The 16036-nt window shown below is 38.2% G+C and overlaps 1 long non-coding RNA gene and 1 pseudogene across 1 annotated transcript; both read right to left on the reverse strand.

Annotated features, from left to right (window-relative positions):
* Positions 1–724: 724 nt before the first annotated feature.
* Positions 725–16036, reverse strand: part of LOC148522673 (uncharacterized) — a 75245-nt pseudogene continuing 59933 nt past the window's right edge.
* LOC148522674 (uncharacterized) lies at positions 1704–8374 on the reverse strand. Its single transcript, XR_015878531.1, has 3 exons — positions 8292–8374; positions 4575–4733; positions 1704–1782 (listed from the first exon to the last, which is right to left on the reverse strand). It is a non-coding gene; the product is annotated as an uncharacterized LOC148522674 (long non-coding RNA).

Consider the following 16036-nt stretch of genomic DNA (forward strand, 5'->3'; position numbering starts at 1 on the left):
CCAATGATTTTTCTATCACATTATTATACCTAATTGTCACTTTCCTTACTATATTTTATATTTCACTGATAATTTTTAGTTTGGATAATCTTCCTTTTATGAAAATACAATAATTTATATATTGAAACAGTGCACTACACCAATAAATTTCTCTCTTGTTTGTTGTAACAATTGTATTAGTTATTAACAACAATAATGCTCCTATTCCAGCCTGAGACCCTTGTATATATTTCTGTGCAGGGCCAAGGCATGTGTGATTGCAGAAGGGGATGTGGCCTCATGCTCACAGAGCAAAACTCCCAGTTGTATGACATTATGGGGGCATGTCTTTGTGTTATATCCCCATTCACATCACACTGGGGTCTTTCCCAGGCAGCCCTCAGCCTCTCTGGGTACAGTGTGGATGACATGTGCATTTGCACATCTATCACTGCTACTTGGTGACATCATCTGAGGGCGTAACACCAAAATAACAGAGTAGCTCTGCTATTTTGGTGTCACCTTCTCAGATTGTATCACCTGGTGCACCCCTCAAGTGATGCCACTGGCACCGCTTTATACCATTATAATGAAAAATTAATTTTCAAATAAATAATAATTTCAGACAATTTTTGGGGTTTCACCATACACAATTTTTATTACATTACACTGGTGCACAAGTCAAATTCAGAAAACAAAAATGTATTCACTTGTAAATATACTGAAGTGATACAATTTATCTTACTTAAGAAACACATTATAAATTCAGGACCTTAGAGTGTTTCCTCATGTGATTAATAAGTGAACTTTTACTTCGAAAACACTTGCGACATTCACAACATCTAAATGGTTTCTCTCCTGTGTGACTTCGCTGATGTGTATCAAGAAGTGACTTATGGGAAAAACATTTGCTGCATTCAGAACATGTAAATGGTTTCTCTCCTGTGTGACTTCTCTGATGTGTAACAAGAAGTGACTTACGGGAAAAATATTTGCTGCATTCAGAACATTTAAATGGTTTCTCTCCTGTGTGACTTCTCTGATGTATAACAAGTTTTGAGATATTTCCAAAACACTTGCTGCATTCAGAACATGAAAATGATTTTTCTCCTGTGTGAATCCTCTGATGTATAACAAGAAGTGACTTATGGGAAAAACACTTCCTACATTCAGAACATGTAAATGGTTTCTCTCCTGTGTGACTTCTCTGATGTGTAACAAGAAGTGACTTACGGGAAAAATATTTGCTGCATTCAGAACATTTAAATGGTTTCTCTCCTGTGTGACTTCTCTGATGTATAACAATTTTTGAGATATTTCCAAAACACTTGCTGCATTCAGAACATGAAAATGATTTTTCTCCTGTGTGAATCCTCTGATGTATAACAAGAAGTGACTTATGGGAAAAACACTTCCTACATTCAGAACATGTAAATGATTTCTCTCCTGTGTGACTTCTCTGATGTATAACAAGATGTGACTTTTGGGAAAAACACTTGCTGCACTCAGAACATGTAAATGGTTTCTCTCCTGTATGAATCCTCTGATGTGTGATAAGCAGTGATTTATATGTAAAGCTTTTGTCACACTCAGAGCACAGATGCGGTTTCTCTCCTGTGAGACTCATCATGTATTAGATGAGAAACAAATTGGCTGTAAAAGGTTTCTCCTATCCAGAAAATGAGAATATATTTTGGGAATCCTTTAGAGGTGTAAGAAGAAATATCGCCTTTAGTTGACTTGATCAGAGAACAATTTCCCTTTACCAAGTAGTCATCGTGGGGATTCTGCTCTTTATTTGTCCTGCAAGAATAAAAATATAATATTTAAAAGCATAAATGTTACCCGAGTAAAATGACTTTTACAGTAATAGTGTAATTTTATATACAGAACATGATATATATTTAAATAGACTAAAAAACATGACTTAGCTATTTACTCACCCCATGCACTGACCATATATTGGTAACACATGCAAAACATGAGAACAGGGCTAGATTATAGTTGGGTGAGAATGGGTCCACACATAAGGGGCCCCCACACAGATACAAATATTGCCTTGACCCAGCCAACTCTGCACCAGCCATGGATTAACTGGCTCCCAGCAACATCGCACAGAATGTTATACTAAAAAGGCATCCCCCCTACTCACCTGCAAGTGGTGATTCAACTATGTCACCAATCTACTGGTTATACTATTTTGGACTATGCAGAATATCAATGATTGTTACCTGCATGAACCTATATATATATATATATATATATATATAACAGAAAGTGAGAAAGAAGTGTGGTATTTCAATAAAATAAATGAATGCTGATGCAGGGTAATGTATATGCGTACCGTGTGTGGTATTATATCATGCCCATAATGATTTGCTTTGTCCAGGGGTGTCTCGAGTTTGAGAATCACTGCCATATTGCATACTTTTGGCTGCAGTATTGCTTGTATGGCCAGCAATAGACTACAAGCAATCTCTCCATAAGTATATGTATGTGACCAATTGGAAGGAATAAACCACCATATATCCAGGGGGAAGTGAAGATAAAAGACACCTCTGGACAAAGCAAATCATTATGGGCATGGTATAATACCACATACGGTATGCATATACATTACCCTGCATCAGCATTCATTTATTTTTTTGAAATACCACACTATGAGGCGCTTCTTTCTCACCTTTTGTTTTACATAATTTTTGAGGGACCTTACAACAACGGTCTCATTGGAGAAAATCGAAAGCTGCCACCGTGAACACGGGAGTGTTGAGTGAAATAAATCTATAAGGATTAATCATTGGACATACAGCATTAACTACTGGTGTAGCACTTTTATTAGTACATTTTCTTGAGATATATATATATATATATATATATATATATCTGAGGAGAATGTGAAATACCAAGAATAGGATAAATACTACCTCTACATGTGAGTCTAACCATTATAATTGGACTATATTTTTTTAAATGAAATAGCCTGTTATATAATTCAGACATGCAGACTCTATACTCCTGCAAATTGTCAAACAGCTCCACCCGGTGACAGCACCTAGCATCAATTATATCTCATGCAATTTGATGCTGTCTATATTGTCACTTAGAAGGTGTTTATGTTGATCTTTCCTTTAATAGGTTGTATTTTTCAATCATTAAACTAATTAGGAATAATACAGATACACCTTAACCAGGATAATGTTATTACATTTTTAAAGATCACGGTAACAGATTACTGATTATTAATAATTGATTATGTTATTATAGATCTTTACATGAGAGGATTAGCTATTATTATATTATATATATCAGGTTTATGTTTATGTTTGTATTGCCAGATTCTCCTGTTACTATTCATACTATAGATATTAGAGTAGTCTATAGTTTTTACTAACTGTTGCATTCTATTATAGCTGTCACTATGGTGATGGGTGCACTGTGTCATCACTGCGATTCTTGCAGTGATGACATCATCAAGCTGTGTCTGATCTGAGAGGGAGGTCCCACTCTGGCAGTCAGCATGTATTCACTGGGTGTAACAAACATATATAATGTAAACTGAGAACTCTTTATTCCTTGCCTGGATATATATATATATATATATATATATATATATATATATATATATATATATGTTCTTCTCCTTTGGTTGATGCCATTTATGTTTTTGCTTAGAAGGTGATTATTCGGATCTTTCCATTAAAACGTTTTATTTTTTCAATTATTAAACCAATTAGGAATAATACAGACACATCTTAACCAGGATCATTTAATTGGATTTGCAAAGATCATGGTAACAGGATGAAATCATTGAGTCAGAACCAATAGTGTCAGAATTATGAAGCACCTATTATTATCTGACTCAAAAGAACTAGATACAAGCGCAAATATGTTCTTACATTAATAACTCCCTCACTCATTAAGAGTTATCCCTTTTAATCATGAGTGCTTTTCTTTCATTGTTTGTCCTAATTGACATATAAATTTAAAAATTAAATAGATAAAGGGACATTTTCACTATTAATTTTCTGACTACGAGAGTGCCCCAGACTTTCTCTCGTACACAATATGAATATACTGACTTTAGGGTCTGCTACCAATCTAATAAATATTGATTTTAGTGACTATATACTACAGAAATTGTAGCTACTAATACTATCACATAATCTAAATTCCTAACCATTGCGGATGTCAGTTTGTCTGCTTTTGCACCGAGTAATCTTTAAGATTCTATGGGCATAATCCAATTACATGAGATGTAGTCACAGATGTTAGTCATTGTGACAACGGGTGCTCCATAGGGTTCCGTGCAAAATTATGCAAATTTGGGCTTGGAATAGGCTGTGAAGGGTGCGAGGTGTCATTACTGGTGTTTTTAACACTGTGGCAATGGAAACTCATACCCTTCACAATCAATTGGATTGATCTCTGAAAAGGGCCTATAGCTTTTATTCCCCTTTAAATATACTAACATGGGCATGGCCAGGACGGGCATGGTGTAGGAGTTAACTCCATAGATCTCTGGCCCTTATATCTGTTGTCTAACATCCTGAGACTCCCACTCATGAGTTGACAGTGGTATCTGCTGTGTTACTTACCCCTCCATTTCCTGAAGCTATTCTGGAGTCCCTGAGGCTGACTGCTGGGAGCTGTGTGTTCTCCTCTGTCACAACTCTGGTGATGGCCGCCATCTTGTATTTCAATCCTGGCTAATCCTGGCTCCACCACAGACTCTACAGTGTCTCCTGGTTCCAATCCTGCTAATATAAGGTGGTGGGAGTCAATGCTGTGGACTGCTGCAATTCTGCTGGCTTGCTTTTACTATTAGACACTGGATCATATAGAGTCAATGTAATCAACATTGATTAGTTCTATCTGGTGCTTATATTTGCAAGCATCTATTATTCTTATCCTGAGAATCTCTGTGATTACAGAGATCTAATTTCCCAGACTGCAACTGAAAATAGGGAGAATCAACCAGGATTTGCGCTATCTAATCTGGTCATCCTTTGGATTTCTGGTCCTGTACAAGAGAAGTTATATATGTGTCTGAAGATCCTTCTGCCTGCTCTGTCTGCTTTCCTGAGGTGGATGCATTTATGATATTCCTGCTGATATAACTTTCCTGTGGTTTCTGACTATCTCTGCCTTGCTGATATTAGCTGCTGGGCTGTATGGTATTTTTGTGCAGTGGGACATATAAATCTCCCAGTGATATATCTATATATACTGCACTGCATATCCTGGTTCATATCTCCTGAAGTCCTGTACTACCATCTGTATATTATGGATCATCTCCTCAAAGCTATTGCTGACTCTGGAGCAAGGCTGGCGGCTCAAGTGATGAGATTGTAAGATGATGAGTGATGAGATGTGGCTCAGTGTCCTGAAATGGAGACTCATGTTCTCATTTTGGAAGGAGGTGATACACCTGGTACTGATCGGACGATCTCCTTTAAGTCTCAGAAAGTGGCATATTGGTTATCCTCTGCTGCACTTGATGGCTGCTCTGATGATGTTTCGTCTCCTTCATTTTCCAATTATGTAAATCTAAATATACCTGTTCGAATCCGATTTTTGGACTTATCTTCTTCACTCCCTGTGCATATATTCAAGTTTGAGGAATCCTCAGTTGTTGGGTTCTCTGAATCTACAACAATTCTTGCTAAAATCTGTTCTCCTTTCCTATCTACTTTGATGAAGATTGGGGACTTGCTATCAGAGACATTTCTATTCTGTATTTGTTCACAAGAGGTTGAAACCTGGCCTGATTAATACTTTAGAATCTACAGTATTGTTTTGTTTCACTATTGAAACTTTAGGTTATACAGGGTGGGGGACTATGAGGGAGGTTTTGCTTTGGGTGTAATTGTTTAGTTTAGTTTTAGGTATTACTATTTGGACAGATGTGTATATTTTATTATAATGATCTCTTTGATATTCTGATATGTGATTTTTATACCAGAGCTGCCTATGGTGAGATATATGTATCATTTAAGGGTGTATTGTATTTCTTTTATCTCCATATTCATGTGCTCGAATGGCGCCTTCAACTACTTTCTGCTATAAAAACTTACATCAGAAAGTACTTAAAATATACTGTTATATATATCTATATACCATATTGTAATCTCTTATATTACACTATGTTTATGCTAAAAATTTTATATGTTTGGTTTTCATATCTGTCCTATATTCGATGAGCATATTCTTATATTTTATTTTATTTACTTTTCCTTATTTGTTTATGTATGTCTAAAAGTATCAATAAAAATGACTCAATTAAAAAAAAGTATATACTAACATGATGCACCTAGTAATATGTAAGATACTATGAATAAACTGCCACCTATATATCTCTTTATATAAACTAACCTGATACACAGAGTAATATATAATATGATATGATGGAGCTAACACATATATACCTCTTTATATATAATAATCTAAAATAAAGAGTAATATGTAAGATACTATGATGGAGCTGCCACCTATATACCTCTTTATATATACTAACCTGATGCACATAATAAAAGGTTAGATAATATGATGGAGCTGTCACCTAGATTCCACTTTATATATACTAACCTGATGTACACAGTAATATGTAAGATACTATGAAGGAGCTGTCACCTAGATACCACTTTATATATACTAACCTGATGTACAGAGTAATATGTAAGATACTATGAAGGAGCTGTCACCTAGATACCACTTTATATATACTAAACTGATGTACAGAGTAATATGTAAGATACTATGATGGAGCTGCCACCTAGATACCACTTTATATATACTAACCTGATGTACAGAGTAATATGTAAGATACTATGAAGGAGCTGTCACCTAGATACCACTTTATATATACTTATCTGATGCACAGAGTAATATGTAAGATACTATGATGGAGCTGCCACCTAGATACCACTTTATATATACTAACCTGATGTACAGAGTAATATGTAAGATACTATGAAGGAGCTGTCACCTAGATACCACTTTATATACACTAACCTGATGTACAGAGTAATATATAAGATACTATGAAGGAGCTGTCACCTAGATACCCCTTTATATATACTAACCTGTTGCACAGAGTAATATGTAAGATACTATGATGGAGCTATCATCTAGATTCCCCATCATATATACTAAAGAAAAAGGAAAGAGTGAGCTCACCTCCTATGGGAGATGGTTGAGAATAATTAAATCAAATATATTGTTTTGATTTTTAATTATACAAATAAAACAGGAAACATTTGGAATACTTTTGTCCATACTGTTAAAGAGTAATTAGTAAATTTACACCCATGGACCCACAATACTGATAGAGAATAAATAGATATAGTTTATATGCTACACTAGAGATAGATAGATAGATAGATAGATAGATAGATAGATAGATAGATAGATTACACACTGGGTCCCTCAATGATGAGATTCAGGACCTGATCATTTGGGTGGGGAGGGGTGACCTAATTGCTGAAGGCGTCCCCTCAGAAAAAAATAGGAAAAAAGTTTTGCTGGGCACAGAAAAGTGGGGTGCGGTAATCCCCTTAGCCAGGGGCAAATACTGGGAGGGTGCGATTAGTGTGTTTGCTATTCACCACCTTCACACAGATATAGGTGACTGCTGTACTCAGCAGCTGCAGCCTTCCTGGCCCCACTGCAGCAAAGCACATGCAGCATGTGCTGGGCTGGGGAAAGATGCTGCTGACAGGTAATAGGGAGGAGAGTAACAAGCCTGAGTTTGTGTAATTAGTACTCAATCCCCCCTCACCCCTGTATATAGATACATTATACACAAATGATACAATAGCACTGATAGAGAATGTATAGCTATGTCACACATATGATCATACAATTTGGGGATACATTTAAGTAATTGATTAACAAAAGGTTTGTATGTAAGATTATGGGACAACTGAATTATTTCTGCTGCTACATATCTGGCTTCTACCATTTATGTGACAGACTATAAGTACCCACCAATATTTTTGCTCATTTGTTATGAAATTACATTTTTATTTTCATAATAGTTCATGTACATCTTAATGTCAGTCACCCAGAGGATAATGTGACATCATACAATATACAGTGTAATGTCTGGTTTGAAAGGTTTTATTTGCAATTCTATATTTGTTAACAGATAATGAAAAATATATTATATAAAGCTTAAAGTACTGTACCACTTTATATATAAAAATATTGGAACACTAACTATATAACCATTGTTTAGGTGAAACTTTATAGCAAGACAACATCTTCAAATATCTTTGTATGTATCAGTATATTCCTATATATAATGTAATTACCTTACTCTGGAGATTCTTCCGTCTGTCTCTTTCTTACTCCTCCATCCATCCAGCTCTCCAACCAGCAACTAAACCAGCAGCTCTTCCATCAGCCATCAGTAGCCTGATACATCCTATTTATAGTCATTCCTCCTCCTATTCTCTCCAGTAGTTCCCAGGATGACCAGAAGGAATTCTTACACTGAGAGGTGACATGTAAATTAGGTCCTTTTAACATTAGTTAATTTTCATTCAGCAAAGCAGCTTCTCATGCCTAGCTCCTTGTCTTGTAAATGAGGTGTAAATATTCCTAAGGTCACTTACTACAATAGGAAATGCTAATTACACCTTAGCAGGGGTAACACCTTGTTTGCTAATTAGATCATAGCAGCCTCTGTTATGTCACCACAGGGATCTTTTGTTTAGGAGTCACCTATTGTCTGGGCAGAGTTTCTGCAGAAAGACCTGTTTTACATATCAGCAGGAACCTCACATTGATTCTGCAAATAACAACATCAATAGATATATGTATAGTATATGTCAAAAGTTTGCACAAACTTAAATATTGAAGACATTATGATATAAACAATTAATATGAGTTTCTTAGACTTACAATAATAGTGAAGATGTGTCTATGTACAGTTTTTTTAAATAAATTACAAATAATGTTTTGTTCAAATGCACCACAACAAGTAGTTTTTATTTGGAACATGAGTAACATTTAGCGGTGGAAAATGTTGAGCCACAATGATTTAATCATATATTTTGTTTGTTAATGCCTAATGCCAAACAATAGTGCTATGAAAGGGTTTGGTGAGTCTTAAATTTGTATAGCACCATATTTTCTAGATGTGAAAGTCCATAATATGTCAAGAACAGCTCACGTTAGCACAGATAGACAATCCATGATTATTTTAAGAGATTAAGTTTGGGCAATCTGTTGCAACAACTTTGAAAGTTTCATCAAGTGCAGTAGCAATCTCCATAAAGCACTATCATGTAACAAGTTCCCATGGAGATCACCATAGCAGAGGCAGAAGATACATTTATTAGTGTCACCACACTGAGAATTTACATATTAATAGCAGCTTAGTTTATAGGTTAAACAAATGCTAAACCAATACACATTTTCCACCAAAATCCCAGGTGTGTCCTGGGATTTTTTAATCATCATTTTGCTGGGTCGTAATCGGCTTAGACCCTGTTTTCACTGCACCCTCATCCTGGGTTTTTTCTCGGTTTGCCTCCATTTCAACTGAACCCAGGTAAGTCCAGCAAAACCTGTAGATGGCATTAAAAATGGACTTTATTCAGGCCATTTTTATTGATATTCTTTATTGTATTTTAATTTTTATTTATGTTTTTATTTAATTTATTAGACTTATTATTTATTTTATTTGCTATTTAATTATTATTATTAATTTAATTTATTTAAATTTTTAATGACATGGTTTATTCAGGCATCTCCTCTTGTCTCTGTATGATTACTTCAGCAGAAAGAACCCTGTAGCATCAGTCACCCGCTAGAAAGGGTCCAGTGCTGGTTCTGGAATATACAGGGGAATTCTACTAATTTTTCCCCCTGTATTTCCAGGACCAGGACTGGCTAAAGCCCAGTGCTGGTTGTGCTGAATACGGAGGACCCCTACATCATTTGTCCCCCATATTTTGGCAACCAGTACTGGTTCTTATTAACCTGGTACTGTGCTTAATACGGGGACCCTTATTTAATTTGTCCTCCATATATTGCAACACCAGCACTGGTTCACTAAAAGTCCATTTCTGGTTGCTCTTTTAGGGGGGCACGCCATTTTTTTACACTTTAAAAAATGTTTACACACAGAGGCAGGCTTGAAGCCTGCACCAGCCACTGATGCTGGCTATCTGCCCATGGGTCCTACTGCTTGCTGCCCATCCTGCCTAGGCAGCTAATGGCTGCACTGCTGCCTGCTTTCTCCCCCATGTGTCAGGTACAGCTAAGGCATGCTATATCCCCCTGGGTCCTGGCCAAAGCAAATACCAGCTTGGTTCCCCCTGGTCCCGGCTTCTGCCCACAGTGGAAAGCCACAGTGGGCACCTGCTAAAGGCTCCTACTCAGAATGTGCAAATAATTTAAACTTCCTTTCTCTATAACGGTGGATTTGTGAGGTAATATTTTGAAAACTGTACCTTTCTCAAGTAGCTGAATCCCAAAAGTCCCTACCCTGGAACAATACCTACCTAATAAAAGAAACACCAAGTCTAAATTCACCCCCTACCCTGAGTTATGCCTTCCCACAAATCCCCCATAGAGAACAGCAGAAAAGTGGTCCTGTAAACAAGGCAATATAGTGTGCTACCAGGTAGCAGCCAGTCAGGGATTGTCAGTCCCTAGAGAAATAGCAAAGGTACAAATGATAAAAGGAACTGGCACTGTATACATATATAAATAATTATATAATGACCAATAATAATTAATAAATATGGAGAAACAGATGTGCCAAAATATAACAAAAAAGTTTTGTACCATATTGACATAAAATTGAATTAAAAGGTGTTAGGATATGACAACAAATTAAAATGTCCCATAGGGCAACCTGTGGATTGTTTATCCCTCTTGGGAGAGTGAATAGTAGTGGGGCTGGCTTCCCAAAGACTGAATGTATGGACTCAGTGATAATTACCAAAGTTGGATGTAGCAGTGGAACAGTCCTATTAGCATGATTGCAGTTACTGGGGCTGTGCAATTAAGTACACTTGAAGCTGTCCAAAGTCCATAAGGACCGTACTACAGAATATCATCTCTTCTGAAGATTCAATTAGATATGGCAGTCTCAACAGGCGTCATTTCCAGAGAGGTGCACAGGTTTCTACTTATTCCATTCCCTACTGTCCCAACCTTCTATTGCCTACCCAAAATTCACAAATCACTTACCTCACCCCCATGGAGACCTATTGTTTCTGGCATCAATTCCTTTACCTCTAATCTTTCTTTTTATGTTGACTCTTTTCTCCAGGCCAGGGTGTGCTCCCTGAGGTCGCACATCAAAGACACCACTGAATTTATCAACAAAATAACAAGCTGCCACCCTCATTCATAATGAGTGCTCGCTTCTTGCGAGTGCCTGTGAATGGTGGATTACTATTTTAGGGATAATATCCAAATAGGCATGTCAGACAGTCATTTTCAGTACTGGCAAGAAAAAGACTCAATTTGGAGGCCCATACACACCCAGGCTTTGCATTTCTTAAGTTGCCCACTCTCCAGTATGTACTTGGAAAGATTTTCCAGTGGAGCTGGCAACCTTGTCAGTGATTGGCGTAAGAGGTTACTTCCTCAAAATGTGGAAAAGATGATGTTCATTAAAATGAATTACAAATTCCACAAGGAAGGCCTCTACCAACAATTACATAAAAAAATACAGAGGTACCTGTGGTGGATTCCAGCGGGGATGAATTAAAATTGTGTGAAGAAGAGGATGTGCAAACTGATGGGGATGACAAGGATGATGATGATGACATTTGATGTTGTAATGTAAAGCCAGTTTGTGTATGGGTTCATTTCCATGTCCAATGCAAGTTGGCAGCTTGTTTTATGGGGGCGCAAACAAACCAATTATTTCAGCCACAATTGGCAGTCCCTGTCGCTGAAATGATTGGTTTGTTAAACTGTGAATGTTCAGTTTCATATAAAAACATAAAAGTGGGTAGGAGGGCCCAAGGACTATTCCATCATGCACCTCTTTTCTCTGCATTTGCTGTTTGGGGCATTGCTGTCTGACATTTTGAATTTGATTGTTTATGAATATCCTGAAATTGTAATGGCCACACTCAGCATCTCCTGTATGCCCTTTTCATTTTTTAAACATAGCCACATGTTAGTGCCGCCCACTGCTGTCACTTATTTTAGTCAGCCAGCTAGCTGGATGCAATATTTTGTCCCTAGGCCTAACCTAGATGAAAAAAATAATTATTGTGAGCTGTGAGGTGGTCAAAATTGACTGCAAATGACTGGGAATAAATGTTATTAAGATTAATAATACTGTAGGAACAAAAAATAGGCCCAAATTATGTGGTTTTACCTGTTTTTATCATTTTTTGGTAAAAAAGATCCAGATCCAAAACCAAAACCAAAACACGCAAGGGTGGTTTTGCAAAAGCAGATCCAGATCCAAAACACGAAGGATATACAGATCCAAAACCGAAAACAAAACCAAAACATGGGGGTCTGCACTAGAGATGAGCGGGTTCGGTTCCCAGAGAAATGAGCCCACCCAAATTTAGCATATCCAAGTCGGATCTAAGCAGGCTTGGAGGTTCCCACCTTACTCGGTTCTCGAAACCGAGGCAAAACCATAGAGATGGAAATTTTGCAGTTTACAAGCTTCCGTCTCTATGATGAATGTAGTATATAGGGATCACGTGACAGACGCCATTTCACTCCAGCTGTGGAGACTGAACAGGGAGGGTGGGTAGTGTAGGGCTGGGAGAGGTGCTGGTGCTATCTGTTGTGTCCTGGGCTGATGCTGATCCATTCTGGTCTCTGGTCACGGTGCTGTCCCTGTCACTGTGCTGTCTCCTGAGTCCTAATCCATTCAGGTCTCTGGTCACGGTGCTGTCACTATCACTGTGCTGTCTGCTGATCCATTCTGGTCACAGTGCTGTCACTGTCACTGTGCTGTCTGCTGATACATCAGGGCTGTCTTCTGTGTCCTGGGCTTGTGCGGTGTTCATCTCTGGGCCCAAGTTCTGACTCCAAAAAAAAAAGAAAAAAAAAGAAATCAAATTGTCTTTATTATATATTTTTTTCTTCTGTGTGTGCATGGGTGTTAAGCTTAAACACATTAGCACACAAGATCCAGAGACTCCAGTCATGTTCAATCAAAAAAAAACAATACAAGTGTCTTATATAGTTATATTTTTTTCTTCTATGTTTGCGTGGGTGTTAGGCTGAACCACATTAGAGCACAAGATCCAGTGACTCCAGTCATGCTCAATCAAAAAAAAACCAATTAAAGTGTCTAAAATTTTTTTTTCTTCTGTGTGTGCGTGGGTGTTAGGCTTAACCACATTAGCGCACAAGATCCAGCGACTCCAGTCATGTTCAATCAAAAAAAAAACCAATTAAAGTGTCATATTTTTCTTCTGTGTGCTCGTGGGTGTTATGCTGAACCAGAGTAGAGCACAAGAGCCAACCAACAATGCAAGTTGCAACCTTGTGCTGCCCAACTACAGTCATGCTCCAAAAAAACTCTGGAGCCAAGTTCTTCTGGAGATGACAAAAAATAAAAATCATCTATTGTCTTTTTTTCTAATATTTTTGTGTGTGTGCACGACTGCACATTTGTGAATTTTGTAACCGCTCCTTGGTTACACGATTGGTGATTGTGACACTGCATCTAGACTGCAGAAAAAATGTGGAGAGCTGTCACATGACAGGAGAGCAAGGCCAAGAACCACATGTTGTAGCTACCTCCAGCAGTGCAAGGCCGTCAACTTCCTCGACCTCTAGGAAGGTCCATGCCCCAGGGCTTAAGTCACACCAATGATATGGTAAAGCAAGGTTTACTGAAATTAAGAAAAAAATTAAAACGATATTTTCCTTTAGATAAACAAAACATTGGCATTATGCCATTCACTACATAAAGTGGAAAGGAAAGGATAAGGCCTTGGCCTTTCTTTATGAAGACTGCTGATAGCCCTTCTGCTTGTAGTAGTAGAGGTGGTGGTCCAGTTAAAAATGTGAAAGTTGTTAAGACAGCTCCGGAAAAACCAACTGTGTGCCCATAGAAATCTAAATCACAAAGTCCCAAGGAGAGTTCAAGTGTGTCTGCGGTTGCCATGTGTGAGCCCAACTTAAATACTAGTGTATTGGAGGATCCTCCAAGTTCCAACATTTGTGTGCCCTCTGTAAATGTGGGGAAGGGCAGTGAACATCTTGCACATGTAGTCATTGAGGATGCTTCTGTGGAATTGCACATGGAGGAGGAGGATATTTTGGTGGATGAAGGTGCTAAGGATGATGAGGATGTTGATAATGAAGATGTTGGTGATGAGGATGTTGATGCCAAGGATGGACATTGTGTAAGTAAGGCAACAGCTGTTGCCCATGGTTTGAAAAAGCCAAAGCCCATTGTTGTCATACCGGGACAAAAGACATAAAAATCTACTTCTCACATGTGGAATTATTTCCATCCCGATCCGGACAACAGTTGTCAAGCCATATGTGCCCATTGCCATGCAAGAGTGAGTAGAGGGAGGGACCTAAACCACCGAGGAACCTCCTCCTTATTACGTCACTTGGCGTGCATTCATCAAATATAAAAGTGTATGTCGCCAATTTCCAAAACTCAAAATGTAACAAGTCCAGTGTCACCTACCTCCTCCCTCTCTGTGAGATCCAAGCACCTTCGATCTCCAACACCAACACCTGCATCATCAACATCCTCATTCGTCATCACAAGTAGTCCTGCTGCATCCAATGTTGGTATTCGAAGCATGATTGACTCCTCTCCTATCCATGATTCCTCAGAAGGATCCTTGATGACTATGCCTGGTGCTGTTGCTGCTGCTGTTGCTGTTAGTGGATCTTCATCCCATAAGGGGACCAGGAGGAAGACTACTTGTAGTGTATCCTCCAAAAAACAATTAACTGTCAAACAATCGTTTACAAGGGTAAACAGGTATGACAGCAATCACACAGTTCCACAGTGGATTACTGATGCCATAACAGCTAAGCTGGTATTAGATGTGCATCCAGTATTCACCATTACTGCAGTGGGTTTTCAACAGTTAATTCAGGTCCTGTGTTCTTGCTACCAGATCCCTTCTAGATTACACTTTGCTAGAAGAGCAGTTCGAAGTCTGTACAAGGACATTAAAAAACCTTATTAATGTCCTCTGAAATGCTGTTGTACCCACTGTCCACTTGACCACTGATATGTTGACAAGGGGGACAGGGCAAACTAAGGATTACATGACTGTGGCAGCCCACTGGGTATTGCCTACAACAGCGACAGCAGCAGCAACATCTACCAAAAGACAGCTGATTCAGAGGCTGACTACTCTTTGTATAACTGGTTTCACTAAGAGGCATACTGCTGAGAACCTCAGGGAAATCATTGCTAAATGTCTTACCCCACTTGGACTCTTCTCAGGATTTGTGATTTTGGACAATGCCAGAAATATTGTGAGAGCATTACATCTAGGCAAATTGCAACATGTCCCATGTTTTGCTCACACAATTAATTTGGTGGTGCAACGTTTTTTAAAAACTGACATGGTCATGCAGGAGATGCTCTCGGTGGCCCAGAAAATATCTGGGCATTTTAGTAATTCGGCGACCGATTGTCGAAGATTGCATGTCCAGCAGATACTGTTAAATTTGCCCTTCCATTAGCTGAAGCAAGAGGTAGTAACTCAGTGAAATTCTACCCTCTATATGCTTCAGCGGATGGAGGAACAGCAAAAGGCCATCCAGGCATATACAATGGCCTATGACATGGAGCGGGAATGCACTTTACTCAAGTGCAGTGGAGAACAATTTTCCGTGTTGTGCATGGTTCTCAAACCCTTTGAACTTGCCACATGTGAAGTTAGTGCAGACACTGCCAGCTTGAGTCAGGTCATTCTCCTATTCAGACTTTTGCAAAAACAGCTGGAGAAACTGAAGGAGGAGATGAAACGGAGTGATTGCGCAAAGTATGTCCGACTGGTGGATCAAGCCCTTGATTCACTTCACCAGGATCCAAGAGTCATCAATCTCTTGAAATCTGAAAAATATATTT

Source organism: Taudactylus pleione, unplaced genomic scaffold (genome assembly GCF_031769625.1).
Source record: "Taudactylus pleione unplaced genomic scaffold, aTauple2 ptg000145l, whole genome shotgun sequence".
NCBI lineage: Eukaryota > Metazoa > Chordata > Amphibia > Anura > Myobatrachidae > Taudactylus > Taudactylus pleione.